Source organism: Peromyscus californicus, unplaced genomic scaffold (genome assembly GCF_007827085.1).
Source record: "Peromyscus californicus insignis strain IS unplaced genomic scaffold, ASM782708v3 Scaffold_8__1_contigs__length_139910024, whole genome shotgun sequence".
NCBI lineage: Eukaryota > Metazoa > Chordata > Mammalia > Rodentia > Cricetidae > Peromyscus > Peromyscus californicus.
In genome coordinates, this window is record NW_026294606.1 from 23,098,361 (window position 1) to 23,117,390 (window position 19,030).

General features: G+C 43.9%; 1 protein-coding gene across 1 annotated transcript in view; it reads left to right on the plus strand.

The window, feature by feature from the left end:
• The first annotated feature begins 3,333 nt into the window (after positions 1-3,333).
• The window catches only part of Nedd9 (neural precursor cell expressed, developmentally down-regulated 9), a 175,993-nt gene continuing 160,296 nt past the window's right edge, over positions 3,334-19,030 (plus strand). The window contains exon 1 of the mRNA XM_052726961.1: positions 3,334-3,466. The gene's annotated coding sequence lies outside the window, so the exon portion shown is untranslated. The remainder of the gene's footprint in view (positions 3,467-19,030) is intronic.

The following is a 19,030-nucleotide window of genomic DNA, read 5'->3' on the forward strand; positions in this document are numbered from 1 at the left end:
TCAAGTGCTCCTCACTTTCCCCTTTCGCTCCATTCCGTGCACCGTTTGCCCCTTAGACCAAACAACCACGCCGAAACCACAGCAGCTGCCTGGGGTTCGGCTGCTGTTTAGCAGAGAGCTGTGAACCATTTTGTGGTGTTAACTGAGATTTCAGCCAATGGGGACAGCATGAAAAAGCTAATTAAAGCAGCCAGGGAGACTAAGTGCAGAAGAAATGTAAACCCTCTCTTCGTGGCAGGAGTAGTCAGAAACTGCTTGCTTGTTCTTTGTCAGAGCCATCTGGAGTTTGTAAAAATTTTGACAAGCAGCATTACCTGCCACTAATCAAACAGAAAAAAAACAAACAAGTAAGCAACAAAACAAAACCAAAAGCAAAAGGAAAAATCCAATATCCCAAGAAAGAAAACAGATACAGAAATCCTATATCTTATCAACTGTGAAAAATACTAACTTGTTTTTCTAAAATAATTTTGATTTGTTTTTAGATAAATTCTCAGTTCTTCCATTTGCCTTAAAAGGAACATGCTCTCTCTCCAGTCTGAAACCCTCAGTGGAGGGACAAGGGAACATACTTGCTGTGCATGGTGACCTGAGTTCAGATCTCCAGCACCCACCTAAAAGCCAATTGTGACAGTACTTGTCTGTGACCCTGGTGCTGAAGCGGGGAGACGGGAGGATCCCAGGGTCTTGTCTGGTTAGCCAGCCTAGCTGAATTGTTGAGAGACAGGTTCAGTGAGAGACCCTGCCTCAAAATATAAGTTGGAAAGTAATGGAGGAATGTACTCAACCTCAACCTCTGGCCTTCACATAGGTACTCATGGGCAAGCACACCTGCACACACACACACACACACACACACACACACACACACACACACACACACACACACACGCGCGCACCTATATTCCACATACAGACATCTCATCAGAGGGAGAATCAAGCATCTAGATATGAAGAAGATCAGTGGGTAAGCTATGAAACCCAATGTTTTATGGACAAGCTACCCACATTTTCCCAGTATATCTAGTGTACCAGTGATTTAGAAGGAGAATCTGATGGCATTTGTTACACTATAAAACTGTAAATTACATCCTAAAGTTCATATATTGAAATTATACAACAAGATGAAAGGCCCAATGAAGAAATAATCCTTTAATAATGAGGAATGCATACAGGTATACTTAGACAAAATATGTGCAGCTGTTTTCCTCTGCCCCTGCCAGTTCATTATGAAGAGTCTATGCTATTAAATAACAACTTGCAAACATAATAATCTACTCAGAACCTAGGCGAGGTCTGGATACATAGCATGAATCAAGAATGAGCGTTGTAAGAGGGAGAGGAAGAGTAACTCAGGAATTATTCTGATTCACTTACAGACACATGGGGGAGAATAGATGGAGATGTTCGGTACTAGTGTGTTCAGAGATCAACCTGCAGCTCTTGAGCTGAGTTGTATTTCTGTATTTGCCTGAAGTGGCGTCTGTTTATGAGTACAATATTCTTTAATGAGATCTTGCCATCTTGACATTTTAACATAAATGACATGGATCTGAATTTCAGTGGAATGGTACAGGAAATTAAAACAACAAAATTGGAGAGAGGATGCAGCATGGTGGAAGATCAATTGTATTGATATGCTTAAGGGTTGGATTTAAGCTACAGCATCACACACACACACACACACACACACACACACACACACACACACACACACACACACACCACACACACACACACTGGGGCTCCCAAGAGTATAAAAGAAAATATGAGTTGGGACTGATGGTGTGGAGACTAAATACAGATTTTCCTTTGTCTTGATAAGAAACAGGCGTTGTACATGGCTATCCTCTGAGCCAAGCTGGGACCATCTTCAGGAGTTCAGTTGGGCCTGCTTATAAAAGATCATCGCAGCTGGGCTTGTTGACTACTCAGGTTCCCTCATAGAAGGGGAGCAGGAGGTCATGGGACCCTCTTGAGTATCTAGCCACTTCTCCCAACCAGTTTCATGCAATTCTGTCCTAATTGCACATGGCCTAAAACTCTCAAGGATGGACTGGAACACACACACAGGTGGAGAAGGGACTCTATCTACACAGCCCTGGGAAAGCTACCATTCATTGTTGGGTATAGGACTTCCAGTGTGGCTGTTTTAACGTCAGCCACATTCCTACCCACTACCCATGGGCATCATCCATGCTCTGTAAGTAACACCAATAATCTCATTGGCTTCCTAGGGTGAACTTTAGTTTGCTTTGGAACCTCATGAGGAGGGAGGATGCCCCCCACCCCACTCGCACCCACCATGGAGTTGGGGGGATTTTCACAAGATCAGGATAGAGCTGAGGGGGAACACAAGGCACCAGGGGATGTTTAGGAGCACTTGTTTAAATAATCCCTCTCTTTTCTCTCAATCTGCTATGTCCTCAAGTAACCCCCTAGGCAACTCTTAGGAGTAGGAAATAGGAAACGAAAGAAGAAAACAAAGACCTAGGTGGAGAGATACAAAACTGGTCCTAATAATTCTATCAAACGCTCACATAGTTCTTATTTTATGCCTGATTCTAACCCATTCAATTATTATAACACTCCCATGATTTTCCCATTGCTCAGGTGAGGACATTGAGGCCCAAGGGCCCCAAAAGTATGCAACATAGAACATAACTCTGATCAGCTGGTTCACTCATCTACTACTCAGAAGTACTGAAGAGGAAAACAGGGTTGGGACTAGATGGCGTTCACCTTCCCTTCTACTGGTTCAAGTCTTTGCTTCTTACTACATTGTAAGTTGGAGATTGACTGGGGACATAGCCCCTAGCTCATTACCTGTTATATTCCACAAGTTCAATAAATCCTTACTATGCGTAATAATGTTCCATGTCAATTTATAGTAAAAACCTCCAGAAAAAATTTAGTCCATACAAACAAAAAAATACCAAACCCAGCTGACTTTTTAAAAATAGCCCATATTTTGATGCACCAAAGCCCAGAAAAATCATTTCAAGAGAATCTAACTCAACACTAAGATCACCTGTGTTTCAAAACTCAGAAAAGGTATCCTATAAAAATTAGTTTTGTTAACTTACTCAAAATTACAAAGTATGTCCAGCTTATAAGAAAGTCTGACAGACAAAAAGCAGAAGGAGGAGGAGGAAGAAGAGGAGGAGGAAGAGGAGGAGGAGGGGGACACGGAGGTGGAGGCGGCAGTACAAAGCGGAAATGAATTAAGACAACATCGCCTCTCAGCAACCGGAAGAAAAACCCCACACATGCCGTTCACATCCTACGGGTGTGGTGGCTCTGTAGAGAAGAGCTGTCAGCTGCCCTTAGATGCAAGCAGGGCAGCTGCAGAGAGATAAGCATTAAGGACACAGAGGGACTAGCTCCCATCCCTGCCTGCCCACCCAGGAGAGAGCAAGGTGACCAGGGTCACAAGATGGTCTGTTCACTGTGGTTCTGCCTTTGGGTGAGTGCCAGTCACTTGCTGTGGCTTGGGGTGAGGGTAGGGCTGGAATGCATTCAGATTCTTACTTCCTGTGTTGGTGTCAGACATCCGGGTATGTCTCCACAGACAACACCCTTCACAGTGGTGGGGAGGGTTCAGCCCGCCCAGGAGGCAGTTGGTTCTAGGTCATGTACAAGTCTGATAACTCCTACTGTTTAAATCCTATTTCAATGCTTCCTGGTATATAAGTACAGGACTCTTCCCCCACGACTGTCTTCACAGAACTTACCCCGGAGAAGATAAAGCTCTTCAATTGTTTTAGTCCTGTAAGCATAGGTTATAGTCATTTGCATCAATGTCATTTTCAGTCTCTCTGGGGAGCAAAAAAATTGTGACTGCTACCTGTTTCTGTGTGTCCCAACTCTGTAGAGAATTCTCATTACACTCTCTCTAAGGAGGGGTTCAAAGTGCACTATGTTCTCCCAGCTTCACTGGGTCACTCTGATGACGCCACCTTTACTTTTCTCTGTGTTCATTTATTTAACTCTTTCCTTTTATTTCATCTTCTTTCTTCCTGTCTGTCTATCTTTCTGTCTTTTATCATTATTATGATGTAAAGGGTTTGAAGTAACTCCCTTTTTCCCTGGAACGCCTTTATAATGAAGAACACATACAAGGGAGAAACTGGAAACGGAGGGAAGGGTCTTTCTGTCTGGTCCACCCAATCTCAAATACCTGGCAGCCACTTCTCAAGTTACCACACAGAGGCTTATATTAATTATAAATATTTGGCCAATGGCTCAGGCTTATTATTAACTAGCTCTTACATTTAAATTAACCCATTCCGATTAATCTATTTATTGTCACGTGGTTTGTGGCTTACCAGTCCCTTGGCATCTTAGGCAGTAGGCTGGAATTTCTGCCCCTTTTCATCTCAGTTCTCAGTTTGATCGTACCTAAACTTATCCTGCCGTGCCATAGGCCCAAACAGCTTTATTATCAACCAATGAGAGCAACACACTTTCACAGCACACAGAAGGATCATCCCACAGCAAGACATGTCATATATAGTGAAAACCATGGAGACATTGGCCACTAGGTTTTTTCTATGTTAAGGGAGAATGGAGGTTTCAGTCTTTCAAACTTCCTTTTGGGGTGCTTCTCTTTTCCCCAAAATTCGGTTTCCCACTTGGAACAGAGTGTGAAGAACAATTGTTCTGGACAAAATCCTGCAGCCCAGCCAAATGCCTTATCTCCTCATCTTAGTTTTGTTGAAAACTTGGTTGTTTTCAAGAACATTCTCATTCTAAGACTGGGAATAAGAACAGAGGAAGGATAATATACAATCAATTTTGAATTAGAGTCCCACCATATCTCATCAGTGAGTCAATGTATTTAACAACTATCTAGAGAGGGCTCACTATTGCCAGTCCTATTTTAAGTCAAAACCTGTAGAAATGGGAACAAACTTGTACTCCAGGAGAGAAGCAGACATTAACTGATACAGGGAAGGAAGAATTGCTTTCTTCTGTACTTCAAAGTTCCTTACCTGTGTAGTCTGCGAACTAACTGGGCATATTAACCAAAGAAAAAACAAATTTAATTATATGTTACATTAAACTAGAAGGCTCAAGGCAGGCAGGTGATTGAGGCTCATGTGTCATCCTGAACTGCAGGGGGAATCTAGGGGTCTGGATTTCTAGTGGGTGGTGGGACAACAATGTGACAGTGGAGAGAAAAGCCTGCTTACGGCTTGATGTCCAGGAGAATCCTAGTGAAATTGAGAGGAAGGTGACCTTACTCAGATTTAACAGGCATCAGATCAGTCTGTTGATTTAGTCATTTTCCTGATACAGAGAGTAAAACACACTAACAAGTGAGATCTCTTTCTTCTTTCTTTCTTTCTTTCTTTCTTTCTTTCTTTCTTTCTTTCTTTCTTTCTTTCTTTTTTACAGATATAGTTTCTTTTATAAACAAGCAAGTGCCAAAGCTTCTCTATCTGTGATTTCTCAAAAATCACCCCTCAAAGAAGACAACACACCATAGGGACATAATTTAGATGGTATATTTTGGGGGGCTTCCTACAGTCATGTTTTGAGGTGTTGTGTCCTGAACCCCACTGAAAGTCACACAAATGCGATGAAGGCCAGAACATATTCTGGGGAACACTAATCCGTCTTGGAGTTGGTAAGTTTCCATAAAGAGCTTGGAGATGAAAACTGGATGAGGCGGAGGGGATCTGTAGGTAGTCAGAGGGCAGAGGGATCAGCCACACAAAGATCTGAGATGAGAAGTCCACTGTCAAGTGAAGAGAGGAGAGGAGGGAAAAGACAGATTCCAGATGAACCTGGAGTATGGAAAGGGGCAGATGGCATTTAGCATACTATAGGCCAGTAGTTCTCAACCTGTGGGTTGTGACCCCTTTGGGGGTTTGAACAAACATTTCACAGGGGTCGGTCACATAGCATATCAGATATCCTGCCATCAGATATTTACATTATGATTCACAACAGTAGGAAAATTGCAGTTATGAAGTAACGACAAGAATAATGTTATGGCTGGGGGTCGCCCCAGCATGAGGAGCTGTAGTAAAGGGTCGCAGTATTAGGAAGGTTGGTAACCACTGTTGCAGGCTGTGTGTTGTATGTAGGTGGTACAGCCTCTTGTTCCTGTGACCACGAGGAACAAAGTAGCACAAGATCACAACAAGCACTGGAGATTGCAGCAAGAGGCTCAGGGAACAAGGAAGGTTGTTCTGGGGTCACGTAGCAGAATGTTTTACAGTCAAATCGTGTCATAAGAATGAGCCCTCTAATGATTAAAAAAAAAAAAGTACAGTACAGTATATGCCTAAACCAGCAGCAGGTGACTTATTACCAAGTACCATGTAAGCTGGGTATGCCGTGCTCGGATCTGATTGGCAGTTGGTTCTCTCAGTGTCACCATGCACAGATGGGTGATGTGGTGTAGGATGGCATAGTGACTGTGATCTAACTGGGAGGCAGGACTTCTCAGCTCCACCAGAATGTGACAGGCCATCATTGTAGACACAGGCGTCACTGACAAAGGTTGTTATTTGGCACATCACTGTGGTTTAGTCTTATTATCCAATGGCTCTCTGCCCTTGACCTGAGACATTTTGGTTTTGAGATCTCTCCTGTCTATTCAAGGGCCGCAGTGGGGGTGGGATGGGTGATATGCTTCATTCCTCTGATGGCATCTCAGGGAGAGGACACAAGTATGACTTCAGGAAAAGCTCCTTGTGCAGTGACACATCTCTCCGAAGATTCATATCCTGCTGCAAAGAACTTCACCCTCCTTGGCTGATCTGTCTCCTTCACAAATAGTTAGAGCAAAACGTCCAGAATGTGGAACATACCATCAGTTACATGGTACAAAATGGCAGTGAGGGTATTAATCCACTTGAGTCATATAAAAATTTTTTTTTAGCATTTCATTCTTTTGGTCCACTGATTTTAGCCCCAGGGATAATTTTCAGTATGTACTAGTAAGGTCTGTTTGGCCTCATCTAAAAGTGCACATGGCCTTATCTCTCTCTCTCTCTCAAAATATACATGGCTTTATCTCTTTATATCTATCTATAAATATCTCTATTTATATATCTATATCTATCTAAATAGATAGAAATAGAGACAAAGCTCATACACTCACATGTGTGACATCAGATAGATAGATAGATAGATAATAGATAGATAGATAGATCGATAGATGATAGATAGATAGATAGATAGATAGATAGATAGATAGATAGATATTATACAAGTGTGTGTGTGTGTGTGTGTGTGTGAGAGAGAGAGAGAGAGAGAGAGAGAGAGACGGGGGGAACTGTAGTTCTTTGGTAACTGAAAATAAATGCAATCTTACTATACGTCTTCTTCTATGGCTTGATCTTTGGCTCAACATTGTTTCTCAGGGTTAGACATGTTGATACAGAGGTACTGATAATGGACTGGGATAGCTCAATGGTAGAACTGTAGCTAGCTCGTGTGAGACCAGAATTTTACCTTTAGCTCCCAGCATGTGAGAGATAGAGATTTTTATTGATTGGTTGATGATTGATTAGTGGTTAATTTTACAGCAGCATAGCAGTGTATCACGTGAACTCATGACAGTCTATGTCTCTATGAATTTACAGTGTTAAGCAATTGGCAACTCGGCAACTCTGAGTTAGGATGTCAAGAGGGTACAGTAAGCCAGGCGGTGGTGGTGCACGCCTTTAATCCCAGCACTTGGGAGGCAGAGCCAGGCAGATCTCTGTGAGTTCGAGGCCAGCCTGGGCTACAGAGCGAGATCCAGGACAGGCTCCAAAGCTACACAGAGAAACCCTGTCTCGAAAAAACAAAAACAAAAACAAAAAAAGAGGGCACAGTAGCTCTCAAATTCTTCCTCTCTCCGGCACAAAATACTGCCAGCAAAGATGAAAGGGGCTTAACCTGAAATTAGAGACAAGTTTTAGGGGCCCAAAGTAGCAGCATACCCCTGTCATCCTGCACTAGGGAGGCTGAGGCAGGAAGCTGAGGGCTTGGTGCCTGAGCTATATGTGAGATCCTACCAAGGAAAAGAAGGAGGGGGTAGCGAGGAGAGGAAATGAGAGACGTTAAGTAGACACTAGGAGTGGATGAAGTAGAAGCTTGAACGACAGGAGAAGGCGTTATGGGAGGGGGAGCCCTAAAATGGAAGGAAGAAGAAGGGAAAGATAAAGCTACCTCAGAACGTGAAAAAGACAAAGATTGTGCCCGGCCCAACATGTGCAGGTTTGGGGAAATTCCAGCTTTCACTTTTATCATCCACTTCCCCATCACGCAAAACTCATAAATCCTCAGTGAAAGGGTCCGTGCAAGTACCTCCCTTCCAGAAGCTGAGACCCCAGACCAGCCGATCAGGTTGCCAGTGCTGGTCACTTTTCTTGATGCTAGAGAGAACCAGATCTCCTTGCTCACTTGGGAGTTTCCCATGGATGGGTCTCTGCAACCGCCTTCCCTTGCAGTCCAGGGTCCAGGGGCTGTGCTAATAATCACACCATCATCCAATGACATTGTCTGTGGTCCTCTAGTAACCTCTGACAACTTTCCGTGACTCTGAATTCCCCACCCACAGCCTCACTGGCTGTGAGAGGAAACATGGAGAGGAAGTGAGACTGTGGGTGGCTCTGTGTGGCCCTGGGAATCAAAGTGGCAAGCAGGAGCCTTGGGTCACACCAAGGGACGCAGCTTCTGCAAGTCACAGTCACGGGTTGACCGGAAGCTGCGGCTCACTGCTGCTGCCCAGCATCGTGAGAGAGGATCCAAACACAAAGAGATAGCCAGGGGATCGAGACTGAAAACCCCAAGTGTGGTTTGGTTTGGTTTCTATTGGGTGTGTATCACCTTTTTACAACATCAGAAAGTTGAAAAGTCCTAATTTGGGCCTTTCTAAATTGAGGACCATCTTAGATATTCAAAGTGTGGGGGTGGAGGTAGGGAGAGGGGGTTTGCTTTAGTGTAGGAGCTGCCAAGTCTCAAGCCAGTAGGATGCAGTATTTGAAGCCTAGGGCCTTTGTCTAGTAGGCTGGCAAATGTTGGGATGTGCCCCCCACAACACTGTGGATAGCCATTTTAACATATTTATAATCTACTGATTTAAATATAACTCTTAATATCAATGCATTTTTATTATTATCAATATATTTTACATATATATATATATCTATATCAACCTAATTGAGTTGATGCATAAAATGAACTGTCTCAGATTCTGTCCTGCTTTTCAGAAACTTGGTAATTAACTATTCCCAATTGCTGGGGGCTTAGTATGATTCAAGTGATGGTCTAGGTCCTGGGACTGCATCATGACGCAAGCAGACAAGCACCATCCTCAAGCAGTTCGTTTGTGGAGGTGGGAGAGGAGATCCAAGTAAAAATAATGAAGTATTTGTGGTAGATTTCAGACCTCTGAAAGCACTCTAAGTTCATGTCAATCAAATTTAAAATTTTAATTTCAAAACATATTGGAATATAGTAAGGAAAGGAGTGAAGATTTTTTTTTTTTACTTTATGGATTTTGTTGTATCAGGGATAACAGATCTGAGGGGCATGATAATGTGAAGCAGTCTAACACACACACGTACCATGGTATCCATTACACAGCTTTTAGTGGTGCTGGAATATATAAGTCAGCTGTAAGGGACCAGGAGAGTGAACAATTACATGCAATTGCACTAAAAATTAAATGACCAGAGTCATTTGTGCACACTTATCTCATGTTTTTCACAATCTCTCTCTCTCTCTCTCTCTCTCTCTCTCTCTCTCTCTCTCTCTCTCTCTCTCTCTCTCTCTCATGTCCTGCCGGTTCAAAGAACCTCCTTAGAGGTGACTACTGCTTTTGGAAAATATTAGAATGACTCAACAGTATGTACTGGTTTTCTCTGCATGGCTATGTATTTCATTGTCCTCTTTTATTGGGGCGTGTATGTGTGTGTGTGTGCGTGCGTGCATGTGAAAGAGAGAGAGAGAGAGACAGAGAGAGAGAGAGAGAGGCAGAGAGAGAGAGAGAGAGAGAGAGAGAGAGAGAGAGAGAGAGAGAGAGAGAGAGAGAAGAGAACAGGCATCAGAAATCAAGGCGTTCGTTTATGTTCTTCAGACCTGGGAATCTATTTGCTCACAATGCATGTGTCTGTGTTGGCCTGCTGTGAAATGACACACAAGGCCATGGGCGTGGAAACAGAACAAAAGACCATCAGCCCATCCTTAGGAAATGTGACTGTCAGAGGCAGCGGGCCACCATCTGCTGCAGTTTAGACACTGACCCCAAAGGGCCATGTGTTAAAGGCATTCACTGTGCTATGAGAAGGTAGACCCTGCAGGGGGTGAGGGCTATCCCGAGGGAATTGGGTCACTGGAGGCGTGCCCTTGAAGGGGAGATTGGCACCCCAGGCCTTTCTTTCCTTTCCTGATCTGAAGGTTCGTGGTCATCTTTGCCACATGTTCCTGCTATGAGGTGCAGCCTTGTTACAGACCCACAGCAACAGAGCAACTAAGCACGAGCAGTACTGGTTACTTTTCTGAGTACTATGACAGAACACTTGACAGAAGCTTATGGTTCAAGAGAGGATGTGGTTCACTGTGAGGAAGAGAGCTTGGCATCAGGAGTGGCTCCAGCTGGGGACACAGGAGCATGAGGTGGCTGGTCACATTGCATCCTCAGTCAGGAATCAGAGGCAATGCTGATGCTCAGCTGGCTTCCTCCTGTTCTCCCTTTCTGTCCAGTCTTCTACCCCAGTCCAAGGGATGGTGCCGTCTACACTCAGGTTGTGTCTTTTATCCTTAGCTAAACTCAGAAAAGACCTCCACAGGCACACACAAAGACATAGCACAGGTACACACGAAGATATAGCACAGGCACATACAAAGATATATCACAGGCACACACAAAAATATATCACAGGCACACACAAAGATATATCACAGGCACACACAAAGATATATCACAGGCACACACAAAGATATATCACAGACCCACACAAAGATATATCACAGGAACACACAAAGATATATCACAGACACACACAAAGATATATCACAGGCACACACAAAGATATATCACAGGCACACACAAAGATATATCACAGGCACACACAAAGATATATCACAGACACACACAAAGGTATATCACAGGCACACACAAAGATATATCACAGACCCACACAAAGATATATCACAGACCCACACAAAGATATATCACAGGATCACACAAAGATATATCACAGACAAACACAAAGATATATCACAGGCACACACAAAGATATATCACAGACCCACACAAAGATATATCACAGGCACACACAAAGATATATCACAGGCACACACAAAGATATATCACAGACCCACACAAAGATATATCACAGACACGCCCAAAGATATATCACAGGCACACACAAAGATATATCACAGACCCACACAAAGATATATCACAGGCACACACAAAGATATATCACAGGCACACACAAAGATATATCACAGACCCACACAAAGATATATCACAGACACACACAAAGATATATCACAGGCACACACAAAGATATATCACAGGCACACACAAAGATATATCACAGGCACACACAAAGATATATCACAGGCACACACAAAGATATATCACAGACACACACAAAGATATATCACAGGCACACACAAAGATATATCACAGGCACATGAAAAGATATATCACAGACACACCCAAAGATATATCACAGGCACACACAAAAGTATATCACAGGCATACACAAAGATATATCACAGACACATGAAAAGATATAGCACAGGCACACACAAAGATATTCCTCATAGGTGATTCCAAGTCCAGTCAATCTAGTGAAGATTAACCACCACAAGAACCAAAAACTCTGAGACTGTGAGCCAAAATCACCTTTTCCTTTTGTCGAGGTGACTGTCTGAAGCCTTTTGTCATGGAGATGGGAAATTGAGTGGTGCTGCATCCCAAGGTTTCAGTCAGGACTGGAAAGACCATAGGGATCACACTGCACATAGGCACACTTCAGAGTGGAATTATAGTAAAGAAATCATGGTTATGACTAACTACTTTTCATCTCCAATATGTAGCCCATTCTCTCACGAATCTCTCCTATTTGGGTGGAGCAGAGAACATATATTGTGAAACAAAAACCATATTTAAAACATACCTAAAAACACTGATAAGTGAAAGAAGTCAAACTGAAGAAGCCCCATACTGTGTGATTCCAAATATGGGGCATTCTGGGAATGGTAAAACTACAGAGAGGTGAAAGCTCATTGGCTGATGATGGTTAGCGAGGAGAGGCAGGATGAGGGGACACAGAGGATTTTTAGAACCTGGCAACTGCTTCATATGATGTTACAGATGTGTATGTTTGAGGTTATACACCTGTACAAATCACAGAGTCCCCAGCATTGCGTGTGAACCCTGGGTTAATGATTTATCAATGCAGTTCGATCAGTTGTAGCAAACCACTGTGATATAGGATACTGACAGTGGGGAAGCTATGCACAAGCAAGGCAGAAATAGGTGGAAATTACTCTACTTTCCTTACAATTTTGCTTTGAGCCCAAAATTTCTACTATAAATGACTTGGTACCTTTTCTCAGTATGATACTCTTATCTTGCTTCCTCTGCACATGATTTCTGACTCTGCCCTTCCTCTTCCCAGCATTCTTAGTTTGGTTGCCCCACCTATATTTCCTGCCTGGCTGCCGGCCAGTCAGTGTTTTATTAAAACCAATTCAAGTGACAAATCTTTCTAGTACACAAGAGGATTATTCCACAGCAGCCAAGAAGGTTCCTAATCGGGACTTGGGCACTCATGGTTGCTCCCCTCTTTTCCGAGCTGGTTTGGTTTTGTTTGATGGGGTGTTTTGTTGTTGCTGCTTGTTGGTGTGTGTCAACGTGATACTAGCTAGAGTTATCTGAGAAGGAGAATGTGTGGGAAGCCTGTGGTGCCTTGTCTTGATTGACGACTGATGCGGACGGGCCCAGCTCACGGTGGGCGGTGCCACCCCGGGGCTGGTGGTCCTGAGTGCTAGAAGAAAGTAGGTTGAGCAAGACATGGGGAACAAACCAGGAAGCAACGCCCTTCCACGGTCTCTGCATCAACTCCTGCCTCTAGTTTCCTGGCCTGTTTGAGTCCCTGCCGACTTTTCGCAGGGATGAACTGTGATGTGGAACTGTAAGCTGAAATGAACCTTTCCTCTCCAAGTCGCTCTTGGTACTGGTGTTTAGCAGGTACGGCACCTCACCTGGGCGGCAAACTAGAGCTGACCTCGTTGGTGGGGGCTCATGTGAGCCTGGCCTGTGGGAGTGAGAGCAGGAGAGCTGCTCCCTCCCCATCCCTTGTATGCCACAGGGTGGCAAGGGTAAGGGAAACATGCCCTCCCCACCACCACCACTTGCCACCTGCAACAGGCAGGACAACCAGCCTCATGGAAAGAGCTGGCTCTGCCCCTCACCAAGTCCAGCAATCTGGAGAGTGGGCCCTACAGCTTGCCTGGACGAAACAGTAGAGCTGGCCCTGGTGCTGAGAGTGCAGGCGAGCTGGACCTGAGGGTGTGAGAGCAGGAGAACGGGCCCTGCTCCTTGCTGGCTGCTACACTGGGTCGGCTAGCTCAGGCGGTGCTGGAGAACTGGCCCAGGTGGTGATGATGAGGGAAAACTGGCAGGCTGACCAACCCAGCTACCACCCAGGTCTACAGAACCAGGACTACAAGGTAGCCCACCCCAATGTCCACCTCATCTATGAACTGCTGGAGCATGTGAATGGGCCAAACTTGCAGGTCCAAAGCTCCAGGATCTCCATGACACAAGGCAAAATAAGATATCCAAGAGGAGTCCCAATGAGGGCCAAGCATTGATAGTGTAGCAGAAGCCAAAGGCCTCAAACCAGACCAATGACTCTTTTCAATGAACCCTTGCAAGTAAAGGTGTGCGTACTGAAGGGTATATACCATGTGACTCCCTGGGCCACACTATAGCTTCTATGCCAAGAAAGAAATTTGGCCCTGCTCCCTCCCATGTTTGGATAACAGCCTGACAGACAAAGAGTTTCGGCAGAGCAGAGCAAAGAGTATTTCTGGACTGAACATTTTACAGAAAACGTATTGCTGGCTGCTTGCATTGACCTTCAGAAACCTTTAGCAATGTTCCACACAGCCTCTCACTCCAAATCTGCCCAGCACTCGGGCCCTGGCCTTCCTCATTTTCTACAAGGATGATTTAGCAGAGGCCTCTACCTCCTGAGCTGTGTTTCACAGAGCACTGGAAACCAAACCTGGGTCCTCTACTAGAACAAGTGCCATTATCCACTAAGCCATCTTTTCAGCCCCATAAGGATAATTGTTTAAAATTAATTTTTTCATCTATCATTCATTTTATGCAATAAAAATCTAACAAAATATAGACCCTGAAATCTTTTAAAGTGGGATGGGATTACTACACAGGCTTATTTTATACAATAAACAGTGCCAAGCTTCTAGAATTTTCAAGTTAATTTGTTATTTTTATTATTAACACCAGATTCAGACATCCTATAATATTACATCGATGTATGTGTATATTGGCAAATACACATTTGTGAATCTGAGAACCTGTGATTGCAGGGAATGGAGAGTTATTAAATTTCTGTGTCGTCTTAGTCACTGCTCTATTTCTGTCAAGAGACATCATGACCAAGGCAACTCTTATAAAAGAAAGCATTGAATTGGGGCCTTACTTATAGTTTCAGAGGGTTAGCCCATTTTCATCATGGCAGGGAACATGGTGGTGGGCGGGAAGATGGTGCTGGAGAAGTAGCTGAGAACTACATCTTGATCTGCAGGTAGGGAAACAGAGGCAGGGGTGGGTGAGTGGGGGGAGACTGGGCCTGGCACAGGCTTTTGAAACCTCAAAGCCCAACCCCAGTGACACACTTCCTCCAACAAGGCCATAACTACTCCAACAAGGCCACACCTACTCCAACAGTCCACCAACTGGGAACCAAGCATTTGAATATATAAGCCTATAGAGGCCATTCTTATTCAAACCACCACACAAATGAAGAATTGTTAGAACTTTATAGTAAGTCTCAGATCTTCATTGTTTACTTCTCTCATTCATTTGGTAACCAATAATTGCCAAAAGAGAAAGTGCAAACATTTTCCAAGTGACGTAGAAGCAATAATGTGCACTCTGCCCTTAGAGACCCCTTTTGTTGCAGCATGGGAACAGTCAGGAAACAATTGGCAACAACGTACATTGAGATGTAAGGACCAGGATTCAGGAGATGGACAGACAGAAGGGAGCTAGAGTAGCTGCTGGTGTGATTAGGGAAACCAGCAGCAGCCCAGGTTCAGATTCCACCTCTGCCACATACCTGTCATGTTCCCTGGAGCACGTCAATCTCTCATTTGCAGAGGGTGTGACAAGTCCTACCATACCAGGTAGTTTTGAATATGAGTTAATATGCAAGCACACACAAAGCGCCTCCAACTGTGTCTGAGACATTAAGGTGCTGGATTTGTATTACTTTGTAGGGGTGAACAGAGGACAGGCAATGAAGTTTCATAAAAGAGAAGGCACTAGGCTGGGGTGTGGCTTAATCAGTAGAGGGCGAGTCTGCCATGCTGAAGGCCCTCCCTAGATTCAATTCCCCAGAAGCATATAGACCAAGTGTGGGGATACATGCCTGCAATCTTAACACTCAGGAGGTGGATGCAGGAGGATCAAAAGTTCAAGGTCATTCTCAGCTACATAGTAAGTTCCAGGCCAACCTGGGATATGAGAGGGATAGAAGGATTTGACAAGGAGAGAGAATTACATCAGAGACCATGGAAAAACAAGACAAAGCTCAAATGCATCTACAACATTCAGTTCAACTCAGTTCAGCCTCAGTAAACAAAGTCATGTGATGTCTAGAGCGGATGAGAACAAGTGAAATAGAGGAGGAGGTCTTGAAGTGGTTTTGTTCTCATACAGACCAACCTGTGGTCAGCAGCCATTGGTCACCAAACATGGTCTGGGTCTTTGCAGGGTGCTGAGCACTGGTGAGCCCAGCTCAGACATGACCACCACCAGCATGAACTTTTTCAAATGGATTTAAGTCTGAAAACTACTGGGCTCATTTTCTCTGGTGTGTGTTGACTTGTACCCAGGTGTGGTTCATTAATAAAGAGAAAAATTCGGTGTAGTAGACTTTCAATACTGACAGCACTTTTTAAAAACATTTGTCTGTTACATGTGGGTGATGTCTCATGAGTACATGTACACATTGCACAACATGTGTGTGGAAGTCAAAGAACAACTTTTGGGGGTCAGTTTTCTCCTTCCACTGTTTCAATTTGGGGGACTAAACTCCAGTCATCAGGCTTGATCTAAATGCTTTTGCCCACCTAGCCATCTGACCAGCCCTCAACACTTAGTGCTAATAACCATGGGAATAGAAACTATTACTAGATTCATTATGTTCATTCTTTATAAATCAAACAGATCTTCATTGCTTTGCCCTTCTTGAACATATGTTTAGGTCTCTGATTTACCTCCATCCCTATCTCTTCCTCTCAAAGTGCAAACATCCACTAAGGACCAATACCCAGAGAAGAGCTGAGTGCCAGGCTGTCTATGAAATGTTACGCTCGTGGCTTCCCCTTGGCTAACACCTTGTCTGTCTCACTCACAGAAGAACTTGGGAATATGCCCCGAGAGTCAGCAGTTACTGCCTCTGACCACACTTGGGGAAAGCCCTTGGGAGAGCCAAAGCTGAGCTTCCTGAACTACTGAGAATTCTGATGGAGATCCCAAATTCACACTGCTGGGCAGAGTTTGTATTCAGGAGGGCTAGGCAGATGAGGCCAAAAGAGCTAGGAACTCCATTTACGGAATTCTAGTGACTTACTGGTTCAGAGAGTGTCATTCAGTCTTAAAATCACATTGCCATAGATGGAGCTAAGAGTTTGATCTCCTGGGAAGAGTTAAAAATCAGACAGGAACCATCATAAGAATTTTCATGGCAAGCCTTCTAGGAGAAGCAGAGAGACTTGCTAATTGTAGTGTACTCTAACTCTGAGTACAGTCTAGCATTTATGAAGAAAGATCAGGTTTCAGTGACAGTCATGGGGGGTGGGGTCTGAATATGGCAAACATCGTGGGCTCCTTCAGCGAGGAGAAGACTGCATTGGGAGATCAGTCAAATTTCCTTTCTCTGAGATTCTTTCCAACAGTGTAAATTGTCGAAACATACTTGTGCTGGCTGTATATTTCAGAAGTTCAACTGTATAATCACTTTCACAGGCACACCGCTCTGCCCTGCCTAGGTTTCCAACATTTCCTTGATGAAGCGTAATTATAATAGAAAGGAATGCTATTCTTCTCCAGCCCGGGGAAGGACTTGTCTTCCTTTGTCCCAGAAACTAAATCACTGGCTATGACAGAGGCCTTGACCTAAATCTTAATTGATGCCCGTAGCCTGTTTAGACCACTGTGTGCAACTTAACCAGACAGTCCCAGGAGGAAGGATTAAGGCGGCCACAATAAGGAAAAGGCTGATATTTTGACTGACAATTCACGGAATTTATTGCAATGCCTTTTCTGCCTATAATTTAGCTTTATTAGGTTTGGCTCTTGGGGAAATCCTTTCTTCTTAATGTTTAGTAGAGTGAAAATTAGGTTTCTATTTTATGTTTAAATGTTCACTTTAATCCTTGCTCTAATAAACATCATTAATTTAGCCAAAACATTGATTTAGCATGCCATGATGGCTCCTGTCTGTAATCCCAGTACTTGGAAGACTGATTCAGAAGAACTTCTGCAAGTTCAGGTCTAGCCTGAGCTGCAGAGTAAGTTCTAGGCCACCCCAAACTAGAGTGAGACCCTGTCTCAAAACAACAAAACAAAAATAATGACAGCCAATGTTGGCATACTTATTTATTGTATGCTCAGCACATTAACCCCTATCATTTATTGGATTTTCACAGTAGGCCCAGTAATTGTTGGTTGTATCCTTCTCTTTACTGCTAACGAGGCTCAGGAGATTGTAGTGGGAGGCCGTTTAGGTAAAAATTTGGGCAACTGACCAAATGATGCAGATGTGACTGGAATCCAGGTCTTCTGGCTAAGGATTTGCCTAGAGACCCCTTGCCAGGGTCTGGACACTGTTTGTATCTTTGTTGTGAAAATATCAATTTTCCTCAGACTAACATGCCTTTTATTTCAAGGCAGGGAGTCTTTCTTTTCTATTTCCATGTCTTATGCTTTATCCCTTCTACCAAATACTGGCTACTAGAATTATCCTGTATGAGAAGCTTCCATATGTATGACATGTCCCTTGGAGACCACCAGCTTTTCTTCCTAAGTCTTACTCCTTTACCCCCTCCCTTTTTGGCACTCATGATGGTGAAGGTGTTTTTTCAAGTACCCAACATCTGTAGATTTCCCCAATTTTACTTTATCAAAACTGGACTAACAGTGATGGACTTGAACCCATGGCTGTCAATCATTATAACTCCAAGCCATGGTGTTCCTGACCTTTCCATTCAAGGGAGTGTTTTATAGTGTAACAAGCTCTGCTTTTCTAGGAAAGAGAATTTCAAGGAGTGGACGGAGGTGAAGGCATCTGTCTTTCCCCACCCCTGCTGTCTACCAGTCAGGCAGCCTGGGCTCTCACAAGCTCATCTCTCACTGCGATATCATTACTGTCTCCTCAGTATGGCTCATCACAGACAGACCTTCAATGGGAATAGTTTCCCTTTCAAAGAAATGCAAGAATAGATCTGTGGGAGGTTGAGGTCATTTGACTTTTCTCCATGGAAACAGGGTGTCTCTTTATTAATCAGAAGGCTTAAGAGGTAGGAGGGGGAATTGAGAAATAATGATTTCAGTAAACCAAACCGACCTCTTTTGTGCTAAGAAAGTGTGCCCAGTTGTGGGCGGATAATAGAAAATATGGCCTCCATAAAAGAGGGGGCTCTCATACACTGATCCTTCTAAACATCCAGCTTGCCATGCTGACTCCCTCCCTGTCACCTACCTGTGCCTGGAGACCCTCTGAGCTGGGAAGCTGGAAGCCATAGA